This window comes from Nycticebus coucang, chromosome 16 (assembly GCF_027406575.1).
Source record: "Nycticebus coucang isolate mNycCou1 chromosome 16, mNycCou1.pri, whole genome shotgun sequence".
In the NCBI taxonomy this organism is placed as follows: Eukaryota; Metazoa; Chordata; class Mammalia; order Primates; family Lorisidae; genus Nycticebus; species Nycticebus coucang.
In genome coordinates this window covers 83675192-83690950 of record NC_069795.1, presented here as the reverse complement: position 1 = coordinate 83690950, position 15759 = coordinate 83675192, and the positions used below count along the sequence as shown (strand labels likewise).

The 15759-nt window shown below is 37.6% G+C and overlaps 1 pseudogene; it reads right to left on the bottom strand.

The window, feature by feature from the left end:
* Window positions 1-650: 650 nt before the first annotated feature.
* On the bottom strand, window positions 651-14891 carry LOC128567479 (proteasome subunit alpha type-6-like; annotated as a pseudogene).
* Between the last annotated feature and the right edge of the window lie 868 nt (window positions 14892-15759).

The following is a 15759-nucleotide window of genomic DNA, read 5'->3' as shown; positions in this document are numbered from 1 at the left end:
AAACACAAGAACAAACAATCATGACTACAAATTACAAAATGAAACCTAACAAGAAGTAATGAAAATAAATCGACTTCTAAGGGTAAATTTTACACTGAAGAGAAAAGTCAATTACAAAGGGATAAGAAATAGAATAACGTCAGTAATACTGCATTTAAAAAGACAAAGTAGCAATATATATATACTATTGAGATAAAATAACTTTCAATGTAGAAATTTATATCCAGCTTATATATACATTTTAGCTGGTTGAACAATTTTGAAATATAATGATTATTCCTGCAGATTCTCTCTGAAAGTGCAAATAACCAATATAGTTTACTCATATAGTCTACCAAGAATAAAGCTTAACTTAATAGTGAATGTTAACTGGCATGTGACAAGCAAAGAAATCAGAAAATGAGATTAGAAACCCTGAATGTTGTTTTATTTAAAAAAACAGCTTTAAATAATGAGGGTAACAAAAATTTTAATTTTCAATTTTTTTTTTCCCAAAAGGATTGTTTTTATTTATCCAGAGTCCTGACCAGTTCACAGCAGGGGGACGAGTGACAGAGGTTCCTTTCTCAATCCAGGGGCCTCCACAATGTTGGTTTGTTGGTGTCAAACGCGCAGACAGGCAGCATGGTGATTTGGTAAACTAACCGTGTTTAATCTCTCTCTGCTAGAGCAGCAACGTGAGCATCAATTTCTGCTTCTGTAAGAATTTAGGATTTTCACCTGTCACTACTCCAACTTCTATTTCTGAAGGTTTGAAATCAATTGATAGGAGAGTAGACAGGCGTGTAATTGCTGTTTCCACCGTCCAAATGTCCAATCAAATTTCTTCTTCACTTTTTTTTTCAAGGAAGCTGGTTGACTCTGTTTACTTAACTCCTTCTGCAGTGGGATAAACCCACAGTCATAACCTGCAGGGCCACACACGTCACCTGAGCTCCTTGTTCTTCATCTACACCCGTTAGAATCACACAGCAATGGAGAGAGGCCTCATTTCAGCATTCTGTGTGTAGACCTGAGACATGTCACTTCTTTCACACAGCATGTCCACGGGAATCTCAGAGCCGCACTTGTATTCCAATTATCTACCTCACAGCACAGATAATTGCACTGGGGTCTGCTGTCAGCTGTCATTCCTGTCATCACAAGGCCAATGCCTTCCCTTATCTTGAATATGTGAGTCACTGTGTTGGAATTCAATAATTTATCAGGTTCTTTCTTCTGTGTGACAATTATTGCGCAGTCTTTCTGTCTGGCAGCTCCTGATGTGAGGCCCCACCTTGGTTAATAAGCTTTGGGAGCATATTCTACTTGGTAGAGCTGACCTTCTGGGGAAAACATGGTGACGTAGCAGTCAAAACCGGTGCTGGAACCATTCTGGTGCACCTGCTACTTTAAGCACAATGTCTGGGCCCGTCGTAACTAATTTTTTTTAAATAGCAGCAATGGGGTTGGATAAAGGTAGAAGTAAATAAGATATGTGTAACCTCAATGTGACTTTGAGTGCCATTGACTTATGTTTGAAGAAGCTTTCTGAGAGTCCATATGAAGAGATATTCCTTTCAGACCCTCCAAAGTGATTAGAAAGCTAAGCATGCAGGAGGCAGACCCTGAAGGTAGAGTCTGGCTGTCTCTGGAATGTCCTGGAAGGGACCTTGGAAGTGGAAAACAAGGTAAGTTAATGTGCATCTCAGTTACAGGTTGCACCTGTTTTCCCAAACGGCTGAATAAGTTTTTGTGGTTGCTCTGTATGGTTTCTTTGTACTCTTATCATATAGACCATTTGTTGCCAACTGATTTTATTATTAGAATGCATACACGTGTGTACGTGCAGAACTTAATGTAGTTAAGAGGATATAAGCTTGCAAGAAATAAAATTAAGGACTGCATGCCTGAGCGAGCTGCAGACCTCTGCTTCTCCACAATTCCGACTGCTGGTCATTTCTGCAACTACGTCATGGGACTGTTTACTGCAACAGATATGGTTAAAATAGTTTTAGATACTTGTCCTTTTGCTGATGGGCACGATTGCAATTGGACTTTACCCTTACAAAAGCAAACTGTGTAACCTAATTGTAGGTACCCATATTAATCTGAAATAAAACAATACTTTTCGATGTCTATGTCAAATATTTAAGGGTAGTCAGTATAACGACAATAGTACATATATCTTTCAAAAATTAAAGAAAAAAGGAAAAGAACCCTGGATCAATCTGACTGGAAGCTAAACAAATAGGATCAAGGAGAGAAATCATGGTAATTCACAGGTTTTTTTCTACATCTAATTTTTTATTTTTAATATAGTCAAATACATGCATCCTTTATATGTTTTGGTTTTTTGGCTGTGCAGGAGGATTTTTTTTTTTTTCTAACAAAGAGCTATGATAAATCTCACTACCATTTCTTCTAACCATTTGAATTTTTGATTATTGTCATGTGGATATTGGTTGTGTCTTAAATTTATTCTGGAATACTAAATTAAGGATCCACCTTCTCTTTTCTAGTATAAAAACAATGTTGTGATTTTTTCACTGATTTAAAATGCCAGCTCTTGAGCCTTTTTTCTGACTTTTTGTTGTGTTCCCCTGATCTGCTTGCTTTCCCTGTAAAAGTATCATGCTGTTTTGGAAATGTATCTCAAAAAATGTTTTTACTCACTTTAGAAAATTATTGTTGCTTTTATAATTACAGGGTAAAGGAAGGTTCACTGACATGAATACAATTAATTAAATTATCAAGTAAAAATATCACTAAATTTGGATAATTAAATACTGATAGTAAAACTTCACAGATCATATTGAAAAGAACATTCCAAAATGGATATCTGCAATGTATATGACAGATGATAGGTTAATATGATTAACCTACAGAATGCTCTTAGATAGCCTTAAGAAATACACTAACTCCCCAACTGAATAATAAGCAAAATCATGAATTCACAAGAAAGAAATATGAATTATTAGGGCGGTGCCTGTGGCTCAAGAAGTAGGGTACTGGCCCCACATCCTGGAGGTGGTGGGTTCAAACCCAGCCCCAGCCAAAAACTGCAAAAAACAACAAAAAATGGAATATGAATTACTAATTAAAAATGTGAACTAGGATTTAACTCTCCTTAATCATCAAAGAAGCTTAATACATACAACAAAATATTTTTCACCTAAAAACTCACAAATCATTTATATTACTGAAGCAAATTATCTTATAGATGTTATTAGAGTTATAAACAATGAAGTTTATTTACCTTCAGAAGATTTAAGGCAAAAGATTTATGTGATCTGAACAGAAACCAGAGTATTTCAGTTATAAGATTTAAAATGGGAAAATTTCTGAACGGCTTAAAGAAAACGTGAAATACTGGTATCATACAGCATGATGTTCTTAAAAGGATAAATCAGGTGAATACTTAATCGTATAGAAAAATTAGGGAGATAGCATACACATTTTAAAAGAACCAGATTTAAATAAAAAGTGTGTTATACCATTTGTGTTTTTAAAATAAAATAATGGCAATGATCACTAACTGGAGGCATATGAGGACAGGATTGTTTGTTTGTGCTCCAGTACATGATATGCGGATTTTTTTTTTTTTTTTTTTTTGTAGAGACAGAGTCTCACTTTATGGCCCTCGGTAGAGTGCCGTGGCATCATCACAGCTCACAGCAACCTCCAACTCCTGGGCTGAAGCGATTCTCTTGCCTCAGCCTCCCGAGTAGCTGGGACTACAGGCGCCCGCCACAACACCCGGCTATTTTTTTGTTGCAGTTCGGCGGGGGCTGGGTTTGAACCCACCACCCTCTGTATATGGGGCCGGCGCCCTACTCACTGAGCAACAGGTGCCGCCCTTTCTTTCTTTTTTCTTTCTTTCTTTTTTTTTTTTTTGTAGAGACAGAAACCTCCAACTCCTGGGCTTAGGCGATTCTCCTGCCTCAGCCTCCCGAGTAGCTGGGACTACAGGTGCCCACCACAACGCCAGGCTATTTTTTTGTTGCAGTTTGGCCGGGGCTGGGTTTGAACCGGCCACCCTTGGTATATGGGGCCAGCGCCCTACTCACTGAGCCACAGGCGCCGCCCATGATATGCGGATTTTACATCGCTCACTAATTTCCTGTTACGTCCTAATCCCATCCATTCCACAACCTTGTCTTCTTCAACTGTCACAAAGAAAGCTGTGAGAAAAAACAACTGCCCTGAGAACTTCTCACAAATCTATTGGCTCCCATCCCCTGCTGTTTAAATGATCACAGGATTACGTATGTGTGGTTGGCAAACTTCTGCCAGAGTCACAGAGGCTCCCAAATATGCTTGGTGTGTGTTTGAAGTGAAGCACCGTCAGGGCAATGTGGGCTGAGGACCATCCAGAATGATGTGCTGCACTCGAGACTGGAACCAGAGGTAAGATCAAGAAAGTGCGAGGCAGACAACAAGGAGCGCCTGAAACAAATCACTCCTTGCGCCTCTAGGTACGTTGGTATTCTCCATTAAAATTAACATGTCATCAGGTCTGTAAGGTGGTAACCCGCCACAGTTGCTAAGGAAAGATTTAACACACAGAGTCAGTGGAGTAAGCCACAGTCATGGCTCCAACAATTGATCCTAAGGGTGTAACTATTGTTTACCATCTTTCCTCTCCCTCACCCACTGGATTAGAGAGGACCCGCACCCTCAGCTGGTACTTCAGAAGGCCTGGTTCTCACGTCTGCTGTGGAAACTCTGGTCTTAACCTCAGAAAACTCTTAAGACACTAGGTGTCTTGCCCTTAACAGACCCCGGTTGCTGATTTTCCTTTTCAAAGTTATCCCAATCCTGGAATAACTAAGGAAACACCCCGAGCTGGGTACAATATACCACCCCCCAACTTCTCACCAGTGTGTAGCAGCAGCCACAGCTCTTCATGGTAATCACGGTGGATCTCCATACCACTATCACTTTCCTGCTAGTCTGCAAGCAGGAGAAGCGTAGAGTGACCAGCTGTGCTATGGTTTGAATGTCTTGGTCTCTTCCAAAATTCAGGTGTTGCCAAAGCAGTAGTATTAAGAGGTAGAGCCTTTAAGAGATGATTAAGCCATGCAATCTCCTCTCTCACTGATGGGATTAAGTCCCTTTCAAAAGAAGCTGCAGACAACCTTTGAACCTTTGGCTACATAGCTCCCTTGGCCCTCTTCCCCTGCCAGGTAAGAATGCAGCAAGAAGGCCCTCACAAGTCTGAGGCTGGCACCTTGATCCAGGACTTTCTAGCCTCCGGATCTGTGATAAAATAAATTTTTTCTTTATAAATGATCTAGTCTCAGGGATTCTGGCATAGTAGCACAAGTGGACTAAGGCAAAGTAGTAATCATACCTTTAGATTTAGTAGAAATCTTATTGGTGGGAATATTTTGCTAACGTGGAACCAGAAGCTCTAATCTAGCACAGCCAAAAATTGCACTTATGGGCAGCACACATTCTCCAATTGGGTCACTGTGAGTCAGGATGAAATGAGAGGCCATATCTATTTCTACTCTCATTTTTTTTCACTAGACCTATGCGTTTTATCTATTAGGGATATAGCACCATATATTGAACTTTGGTACCAAGCATATGTGGGGAATAATACTCCCATCTGGCAGGATACTTTTCAAGAGCCAGTACCCTAGCCAAACATGTCATAGGCCGTTCCATCATTTTTTCAGGGCAGCTGCTGGGCAGCTGCTTCCTGGTGATGCAACATGTGGCATAATCAGTGGATACCTTTCGCCTCATAAGAAAATGAATCCTTTGTTCTGACATAATGTTTTATTTGTATGTAAGTTTTTGTGAGCTCTTGTTGCTTCTGAACGATTACTGTATTAGTTAACTTGGGTTGCTGTAATGAAATATCATAGACTGGGCTGGGCTGCTTAAAAATCAGAAATTTATTTCATCACAGACCTAGAAGTTAGAACCCTAGAGGAAGTTTCAGTAGGGTCAGTTTTCTGGTGAGGGCTCTCTTCCTGGCTTGTGGATAGCCACCTTCTCGCTGTAAGATGATAGCCGATGGAGCACCCCCACTTCTGTTCCCTGGCTACTCCTTTCACTCAAGAGCTGGAGACCAAGTAGAGAGGTTTACTGACACTCACCGAAAGAATTATCCTGTTATCCTCAAGATAAGTATCTTTTCTTTAATGGTTTCTGGTAAGCATGAATGTGAAACCCAAATAACCTTATACTTGATGATTTTTCCCCTTGATCCATCCATGTCTTTCTTCCTCTTACTTCTTTATCTCATATATGTGATCTTGGTCCTTAGAAGCCAGACAAACCAATTTCTACTTCCCAGGAGTCTATATAGATATTTACCTTAAGCCATTTCTTCTTCCATTTAAAGAAGATGATCAACTGTATAGCTTATAGCTCTGCTCAGGGAAAAACTCCTGCTCTGTATCACTGAGTGAGCTGGTAGTATAGTAGCAGCTCATTTTAACCTTGGGTCAACATATGGACTGAACAATATTTCCTCTTGTATGTCTAATAAGTACCTTCACATTAATAGGTTGAAAACAAAACTCTTGATTTTCCATGCCCAAACATGCTTCCTCCCCATTTTTCCTAAATGATGTCATATCAATCTGGCTTCTCAAGACTAAAGTCTCTAAATCCTTTCTTGCTATTGCTCTCTCTCTCTCTCTTTTTATGATTAATTTTATGATTAATTATACATGTAAGTTCTGTCTCCAAATACATCTGCTTCTATTTCTATGACCATCGTGTCAGTACAAACCACCACCATCTTTTCCTACACACAAGTCTCCTGATTCGTCTTCCAGATTTTAGTTTGCCCATCTCCAATTTATTTATTTTTAAATAAATTAGTTATCCTTTTAAAATCAAATCTAATTTTCTATTCTCCTGCTAAACACTTTCTATTGTTCTCCACGGATGCAAAAATAAATTCCAAACTTGTTGAAATGGGGCTTATAGTCCCTGCAGAATCTTGTCTACCTCTTCAAAATAATTTCAAAAGTCTCTACCACAAGATTCCTACACTTTTCACAATGGCCATGTTTCTTTCCCTTAAGTATGCCAAGCCCTTTCCCATGTTTAGACTTCTTAATATATCCAGAATGTCTCCCCAGTGCACTGTACTGCTTTCCATCCTCACTTGATTCTTTTGAGTCTCTAGTTACATGTCACCTCCCTGGTACAACCTTTCCTGATCACTTTTACTACATTGGTCTCCCCTAGTAACTTTCCATCTCAGCTCTCTATTTATAATTCTTATGTGTATTTGTTTACTTTTTATGTGACTCAACCACATGATAACTTAAGCTCCATAATCTTGTTTGACTTATTTACTTCTATATTTTAAACACCTATTATATTGCCTGACACACAGTAAACATTCAATAAATGTATGTTGAATAAATGTATTTAATGAGTATTTACTATGTTCCAGGCATTGGATAAATTGATAAATTATTAACAAGCATTAATTCATTTAATTGTTATGTGGACTCTGTTTGCAATTACATTTTACAGATTAAGAAATAGGATTAGAAAGTTTAAGTAATTTACCTGTGATTATGCAGTTTAAAAATAGAAGAGCTGCTATTCAACCTTAGGGTTTCTTTTTTTTTTTTTTTTTTTTTTTATTGTTGGGGATTCATTGAGGGTACAATAAGCCAGTTACACTGATTGCAATTGTTAGGTAAAGTCCCTCTTGCAATCATGTCTTAAGTTTTTGCTCTTATTTCCTTCCAGGTATGTCCACCAAATAGTAACTGTGATTATTGCCAATTGCTTGTTTTGTGATGGCTTTTTAACCTCTCTTGTTTTGTGATGGCTTTTCAACATTTCTATATTTTCACATTTTAATTTAAGGAGCAGGTATTAATTATTAAATATAAAAAGGAAGAGGCCAAAATGTTATGTCTAATAAGCTACTAAAATCCTGTACTATGTCTAGCTCACTAAGATCTGGATGAAATATTAAATATAAATTTAAAGTGGTAGGGCCGTGTTGTCTGTATAGTGCTTGCACACAAGCATATACCTACTAGCCAAGATCCTTCGTATCCTGGTTCATAACTTGCTGTTCCATAATAAGCCCAAACCTACCTCGGTCATACCTGCACCCTGCCCTGCTTTCCCGTTGCACTCTGCTCAGTTTATATAATATTGCTTTATGTTGCTTTGATTTATGTTCCTTTCTAGGAATCTTAAACTGAGTTGTTTTCAAACTTTGCTGAATTCATTTCTTCATGAATGTGTTTATTCATGCATCAGCAGTTATTCAATTTAATTCATTCATCCAGAAACACTGATTTGGGTTTTTACCATGTTCTGTGTGCACACTAGGCACTGTTTATTTTCACACATTTAGAAAGCTGGTTGATTTTATCTCTGCATATCCCAGGGAGAAGTTGGGACAGCAAAATAAATAAATAAATAAATAAATAAACAAACAAACAAATAAATAATATGTGGCTCTTGTCTTCAACTATCTCATCATGTGCATAATTATCACACATAAATATGAAAAGGATCATACAATGGTATGTGTTAGGAGCAAAAAATAGTAAAAGCATATTTCTTGAGTATGAAAATCAAGAAAACATTGGCAGAATGGATGTAACTGATCTGAGCCTTGATGTGTTATCATAAATTTTAGAAGCAGAAACGGCAGGAAAACATTTCAGCCATTCTCATGTGGTACTAAGGGGATTGATTCGTGAACTGCAAATCCTTCAGCTTTGTGTCAACGCGCTCCCTGAACCCAGTTACTAATTTGCATTCAAATTAGTACTGTGGTCTGCGTTTGTGTCTTGACATCTATCCAACTGAGGGGATGGTGATGTTTTAGTTCTGCCCTAGGAGAAGGATTAACGAAAATGGTTTCATAACATCTACATTCTATAAAGCATATTATTTCTTGTAAATATTTATAGGTATCAGTTATTTACAGTTACGAATAGACTCAAAAGAAATCATAGCAAAAATCTTATTTTAATGTGGCCTCTAGAGCGTGTGGTCTTGTTAAATTTTTATTTCCATGTCTTGATAATTCAAGCTCATTTAATGTAGTCCTCACAAATAAAATCAACAGTAATTTCACAGCTCTCCAGTATTTACAAGCTACCTAGCTTATCTCATTATCCAGGGCAGAGTAGAGCTCATTTTCCTGGAAGAGTGTCATTCTCTCAGCCGCGCCACAGCTTCAGCTGTCACCTACAAACCAACTGCCACTTGCAAGGCCTCAGTGACCAGAGAGCTGAAAGTCAATCGTTCTGCCCATAGGGGGCGCCATGTGAATACAATTTTTCATCTTTCACTGAGTCACTTACATAACCTGAGATCGTCACCCAAGCAGATACATGTTTTTCTTTTCTTTCTTTTTGTCTTTTTTTTTTTTGGTTGTTGTTAAATCAAGAAGGCACTTTATCTCTACCATTTGTTTTTGGTGATTTCTCTTTCTTTTTTCCTTTTCTTTATTTCTTTCTTCATTTATTCCTCCCTCCTTTCTTTCTCAATAAAAAAAAAAAAAATCACAGAAATACACGGTTTTTAAATAGAAAATCACCAGAATCAGAGCAATACACTTGAAAGTATCCTTGGTTATGTTCTAGTCTAGTCCCTTCTGCACAGGCTCTCAGGACCAAAGTCTGAGGAACTTCAGGGTTCATCAGAAATCTTGCTTTCCCATTTGACTAGCAGGAACCTTGAGAAAGAGCATGTTTTTTAATAAAATAATTTTATGGTCCTTTGTCCTCTCAAGAGAGTTTTTTTTTCTCTCCCTGATCAATACATTAAACATCATAACTCTGTTCCTCAATGCCAATTATATTATAAGATACTCGCTTTCCATTAAACAAACAAAAAAAGAGTTTGGGCTGGGGTTTAAATGATGATAATTCAACAATTTGTTCAACAAACATATTTAAAGTATCTTCAGGGTATCAGTAATTTATGTTAGGTATTTCTCTCCTAAATTCTATGCATGTGTTAACATGGCTATAGCAGTAGTGGTGAGCTGATACCCCCAGGAAGGGTGGTAGAAACAAGGGATAACTATAGGAATATGTGGTAAAGGAGAATAAAATTAGACCCCCATTTTTTATTAAATCATAGCTGTGTACATTAATGCAATTATGAGGTACAATGTACTGGTTTTCTATACAATTTGAAATAATTTCATCAATCTGGTTTACATAGCCTTTAACACATTTTCTTAGTTACTGTGTTAAGACATTTATATTCTACACTTAATGGATTTAACATGTACCCTTGTAAAATGCACTGTAGGTGTGGTCCCACCAATTACCCTCCCTCCACTCATCCTCCCCCTCCTCTTTCCCCTTCATCTTGGGCTGTAGTTGGGTTATAGCTTTCATATGGAAGTGTGGGTGCTGATAAATTGGTTTCACAGTAGGGCTGAATACATTGGATATTTTTTCTTCCATTCTTGAGATACTCTGCTAAGAAGAATATGTTCCAGGTCCATCCATGTAAACATAAAAGAGGTAAAATCTCCATCTTTTCTTAAGGCTGCATAATATTCCATGGTGTACATATACCACATTTTTTTAATCCATTCATGGGTCGATGGGCACTTGGGCTTCTTCCATATTTAGACTAATAAGAAGGAGGTAGTTAGCAAACAGCCTTTCTCATTTACTATATCTGGACATCATTTCCCAAATATCACATTCATTCTGGCCTAAATTTTATGAAATTCATCACTTTAGTTTCTTATGGAAGTCAAACTATTTTTAGTCTCTAAACATGAAGAGTTCTTTGAAATGACATCCTGAGGACTCGTATGCTAAAATACATTGCATGTGATTTGGGGGCACATTATTACTAAAGTGAAAAACATCATCTTTGTTGTTGAGGAAGTTAAAACGAAAGTGAAGGGGGAACCAGTCTTGCTGGAAGGACCTAAGAACTCAAAGATTGCCATGAAAACACAGTGTACACCTTTACCAATTGTGTTTGGCCTGGGGTAGCCTCGATTCATAGAATTCAATTAAATGCCCTTATGGAAGGCTATGTACGGAAGGCAGTTATCAGTGTTCAGGGAAAAAAAATACCAAAAAACTCAACTCAATAACAGGAAATATCAGTGAATTTGCATGGAAAGTCCAATGAGTTTGTGTGGGCCACAATCTACATAAAAAGGAAGGACTACATGTAAGTTGCTTCATTTATGTAGGAAGGTAAATACATTTGCTGACCAGATAATATCCGGTAGATAATATGACTTGAGATTAAATTGAGACAAGATGTTCTGAAGATAGAAAATGAAGGTAAGTTAAAGTAATGTGTTTTTACAATATTTTAGCAGTAATTTGGAAACATATATAAGAGAACTTTCCTTTTGCATTTTACTACAGAAATTATTAAACATATATTAATGTAAATAATATAATGAAATTTCTATATGTCTATCATTTACCTCCTGATAAATATCAACATTCTACCAAATATTTAATATTATTACCTCTGAATATGTGAATTATTCAGGCTTCTGCTAATGGTACTGTGTACTCGGATAGATTGTCGGACAGGAATGGTTTGAAAGGCATACTTTTAAGCCAGAAAGGATTTAAACATTCAGGGTAAGTCAGATTAGTTCTGCTTTCAGATTATCTTCCCACAGACCAGAAACAGGAACATAGTGAGAGTCAGGTTTTGAATACAAATGTCTTGTCAAAGGAGCTAACTAAGGTAGGAGGGTGTCCATTGACAGAGGCAGAAAAATAGTTTAATTGTAACTAAAGAAAGTATTTCCAATGGTAATGACTGGCTAGTAACTATGTTTCAGATATTGGCAGTAGCAATAACTTTTGATGAGAACTGATGCTATAATAAATATTTTACCTACGTTATTTCATTTGAATGTTATAAACCTCCCTGAAGGAAGTTGTTTTCCTATTTTACATGTACATTAACTGAGTAATTCACTTATTACTGGGGCACGATTAGAATTTGTGACATTTTATGTCACCACTTAATGTGCTTTTTTTTTTTTTTAACCTTTTGTGTGTTAGGTTTATCTTTCTCCTGAATTCGTCTTCCATATTGTATGTATTAAGATGGCTTCCTTGTGGAGTTCAAATAGTTTTAGGAAATCTGAATTTTTAAAGTGTGATTTGTTTGCAATGAATGACAGACAACATTTTTGGGTGTACGTGGATAAATTTTATTTTTTTAAAGTTAGGCATTGAGTTTCATGTGTATTAGGAAGACGATCTGTACCTGTGAATTTATGGATATTATTAGTTAGAAAACAGCTGATCTTTTACAAATCAGTCAATTTGGAGAGAAAAACTAAGTTAAAAATAGTGTGAGTGGCTCGATGCTTGAAGCTAAATGGTTACGGCAGCAGCCACATACACCAGGGCTGGTGGTTTTCAACCCGACCCAGGCCTGCTAAACAACACTGACAACTGCAACGTTACACCAGGGCTGGTGGTTTTCAACCCGACCCAGGCCTGCTAAACAACACTGACAACTGCAACGTTGTGGCGAGCACCCGTAGTCCCAGCTACTTGGGAGGCTGAGGCAAGAGAATCACTTGAGCCCAAAAGTTAGAGGTTGCTGTAGGCTGTGACGCCACAGCACTCTACCAAGGGTGACACAGTGAGACTCTATCTCAAAAACAAAAATAAAAAATAGTGTCAGTAGTGTGTTGGGAGACTACTATGATGCATGCCAGAATAAGACGTTAATTGCTAAATAAGGAAAGATTGGAAGAAGAGGAAAGAAATGTTGGGATGTGAGTATAGAAAGATGAGAAATAAAACTAGAAAATCTAATTCCACAGCATAGCAAACTGTGAGGAAGTGACATTTCAGAGAACTTCCTTATCTCATAAATGGGAAATCTGAGGTCTAGAGAAGAGGCTCACCCAAAGTCACACACAACATCACAGAGTAATGTCTGTGACTTGGCTCCTTTGCTTTAAAATCTAGTGATTTTTTTTAAAAAAATTGAACTACTCCCTTCTCCTTATACAGGAAATCATTTAGTTATATTTGAAAAATTTTGCCACTCAGTTTATCATGCTGTACACTTTCCTTCCCTGTCATTTAAACATCATCTGTTGCGTTCAATCTAACACAAAAAGCATTTTTTCTGGAAGTTATTCAGTATTTTCATGATTTCATTTGAAAGTAGTCTGTGGGTAGATCCAAATGATTGAAAATGTTTTTAAAATAGTTCATGTAATTAAATTCAAATAGTTTTGATATTAAAAAAAAAAGGCGAGGGTTTAACAGAGAACCAATCCTAATAGTAAGAGCAGAGCCCAGTATTACAGGGAGCCAGGCTGAATCTTGGTCCTACCTGATCCCCAGAAGGACTTTAAGCAATGTGCTTAAATTCTTAGGCTCTTAGTTTTTATAACTTTGGAACAAGAACAACTTTGTTGTCCGACTATTTGAAGATGGCCAATAATGAAAATTACCTACACAGCCCCTGAATCCTAGTGGTTACCAAGGATGTGGCAGCTGTTATGCCTGTGATGGGGGAGTTGATAGTGAGAGAGAGGTGAGAAAATGTTATGGGATGGTCTCAAGGCCAAGACCCGGAAGTATTTGATGTTACCAAAAGAAAGTGGGTGAATCGGAAGGGAAGGGTGAGCTGGTGGGTCTGTCAGGGGGCTCATTCTGACCTCTCCTGAGAGGTTTTGGTAGTTAGGCTGCTTCACTTAACATTTGCAAAAACACTAAGAATGTAAAAGGAAATTTCTTAGGCCCAAACAAATCCTAGTGTCTGGGTTTTTGTGAAACTATAGTGTTGACAGCTATTAATGAATATTTTCAGCATCTGGATTATATCAGCTTTCACTGAATCTTAGAACTTTTCATCTTTCCCACTTTTACAAAGACATCTTCTAATACTCTCCTTTCTATGTGTCTGCTTTTTATTGCATAGCAGGACAAAGAAATGTAAATTGCTTTGGGGAGAGTAAATACAAATGAATGACTGATGATAAGCGGGCAGACTTCTCCATTTAAAATAACTTATTAATACATTTGTTATATTTGTAAAGCTCTTATGAATTTGCAAAATGCTTTCACACTTTTTTTCTCATTTACTTTTTATGACATACGTGTGATGTAAGTGCTAATATTCTCATTTTCTAGATGAACCAACAAAAGCTCAGAGGTAAAGTGTTCAGGGTCACATGGCTATGGGGTAGTTGATCCAGATTATTTGATTCCAAAGTCAATGTAATTTTTATTGAATGTAAAAATTATGTATGTATATAAAAATTATCTATGTATTTATTTCCATCCTTCTGTGTAGAATGAAGCATGAAACACGTTTGTTGCTGCCCATAAAGAAATCCCAGTGTTATGTGGCATGGAAAACACCAACACACACACATTTGTGCGGAACCTGAACAGGCAAAGAGAAGAGAGTGAGATCATTGGGAGTAGGAGGGGTCAGGGACGTATCGCAGAGTCTGTAAGAAGAGCATTTTTAGAAAGGAGAAAACTGAGCACCCATTTGGGATGACTGTAATAACCAAGTTATCCTCCACCCCGACACTCTAACTCTCATCCGTAAACATTCCAAAAGGAATAGGACACTGCATTCTAGGCTGGAAATGAAACACGCAAATGACTCATCTCCAAATTCAGGGTTGGAGTAGGTTTTCATCTGATTAGGATGAGAGGTGTCCACATTTATGGACTCTGCTGATGGAGCGCCCCACACTCCTGGAATCTAGGGCATTTGCCACCTTTTTCATTCATTCTGCTACTGGCAGCCTGAGTCAGAACCAAGGGTCAACATACCAGGCCGTAACTTTTTTGAGTCATTGTGGTGGGCAAGGAGACAAAGGCAAGGACACCGGGTTGGGATTTAGCACTGGATTTTGTCTTAGTGTTGTAGTAATGATGAGTACGACCTCGAGCAGCTCCCTTCATGCCTGCATTCCAGTTTCATCATCTGTAAATATGGTACCGACATCTGCAAAGTATAAAGAAGGTGCCGTATAGAAAAGTGCCCTGAAAATAGTAAAATACTGTGTATGAAACATTACACAGATATGCAAATGTACATGATACACAAATATTATATTATGATTTCCAAGGGTTCCTTTTAAGAGAATATCCTTTAATTCTCTCTTAAAAGGTAGCACACCACGCCTTAAAAAATATGTACATATACACACGTGCACATGTATTATTTGTCTCATCACAGTTACCAAATACGTGATGTACCCAGAAATAATTGTGAAACTATCATAGGCAAAACTTAGTGAAAAAGAGTCATTTTTTTTCCTAAGCCTCCTCTTCTGCTGGTTGTCATTTTAAGTAGGGTTCAATGAAAAGTTAGCTGAGCAAAAGGAGAAACCTTTGCTTCGTCAGGTGAGCATCTGATTTGTAGCAGGTATGTGGGTTGATATGTAGGGTTGGGCGAGGAGTCAGGGAAGAAGGGAGGCAATTAAAACATAAAAGTTAAATAATGTCATTCCCTGAATACTTGTTCATATAAGCTAATGACAGCTGATCACTGTGTGACACTTTACTCTCCACCACCCTGCTATTTAAAATACACTCTATGGACCAGCAGCCTGGAATGTCACTTGGGAACCTGTTATGAATGCAGATTCCCAGGCCCTACTCCAGACCCACCTAATCCAAATCTGTATTTTAACAAGATCTGGAGGTGATTTGTACTTATTGAAGTCTGAGAGTCATTGGCCTAGGAGGCACTTTCAGATACATTATGCCATTTGATTACTAAGACTATTTTGTTAAAAGCAGTATTATTACTAATGCCTTGCCCCAG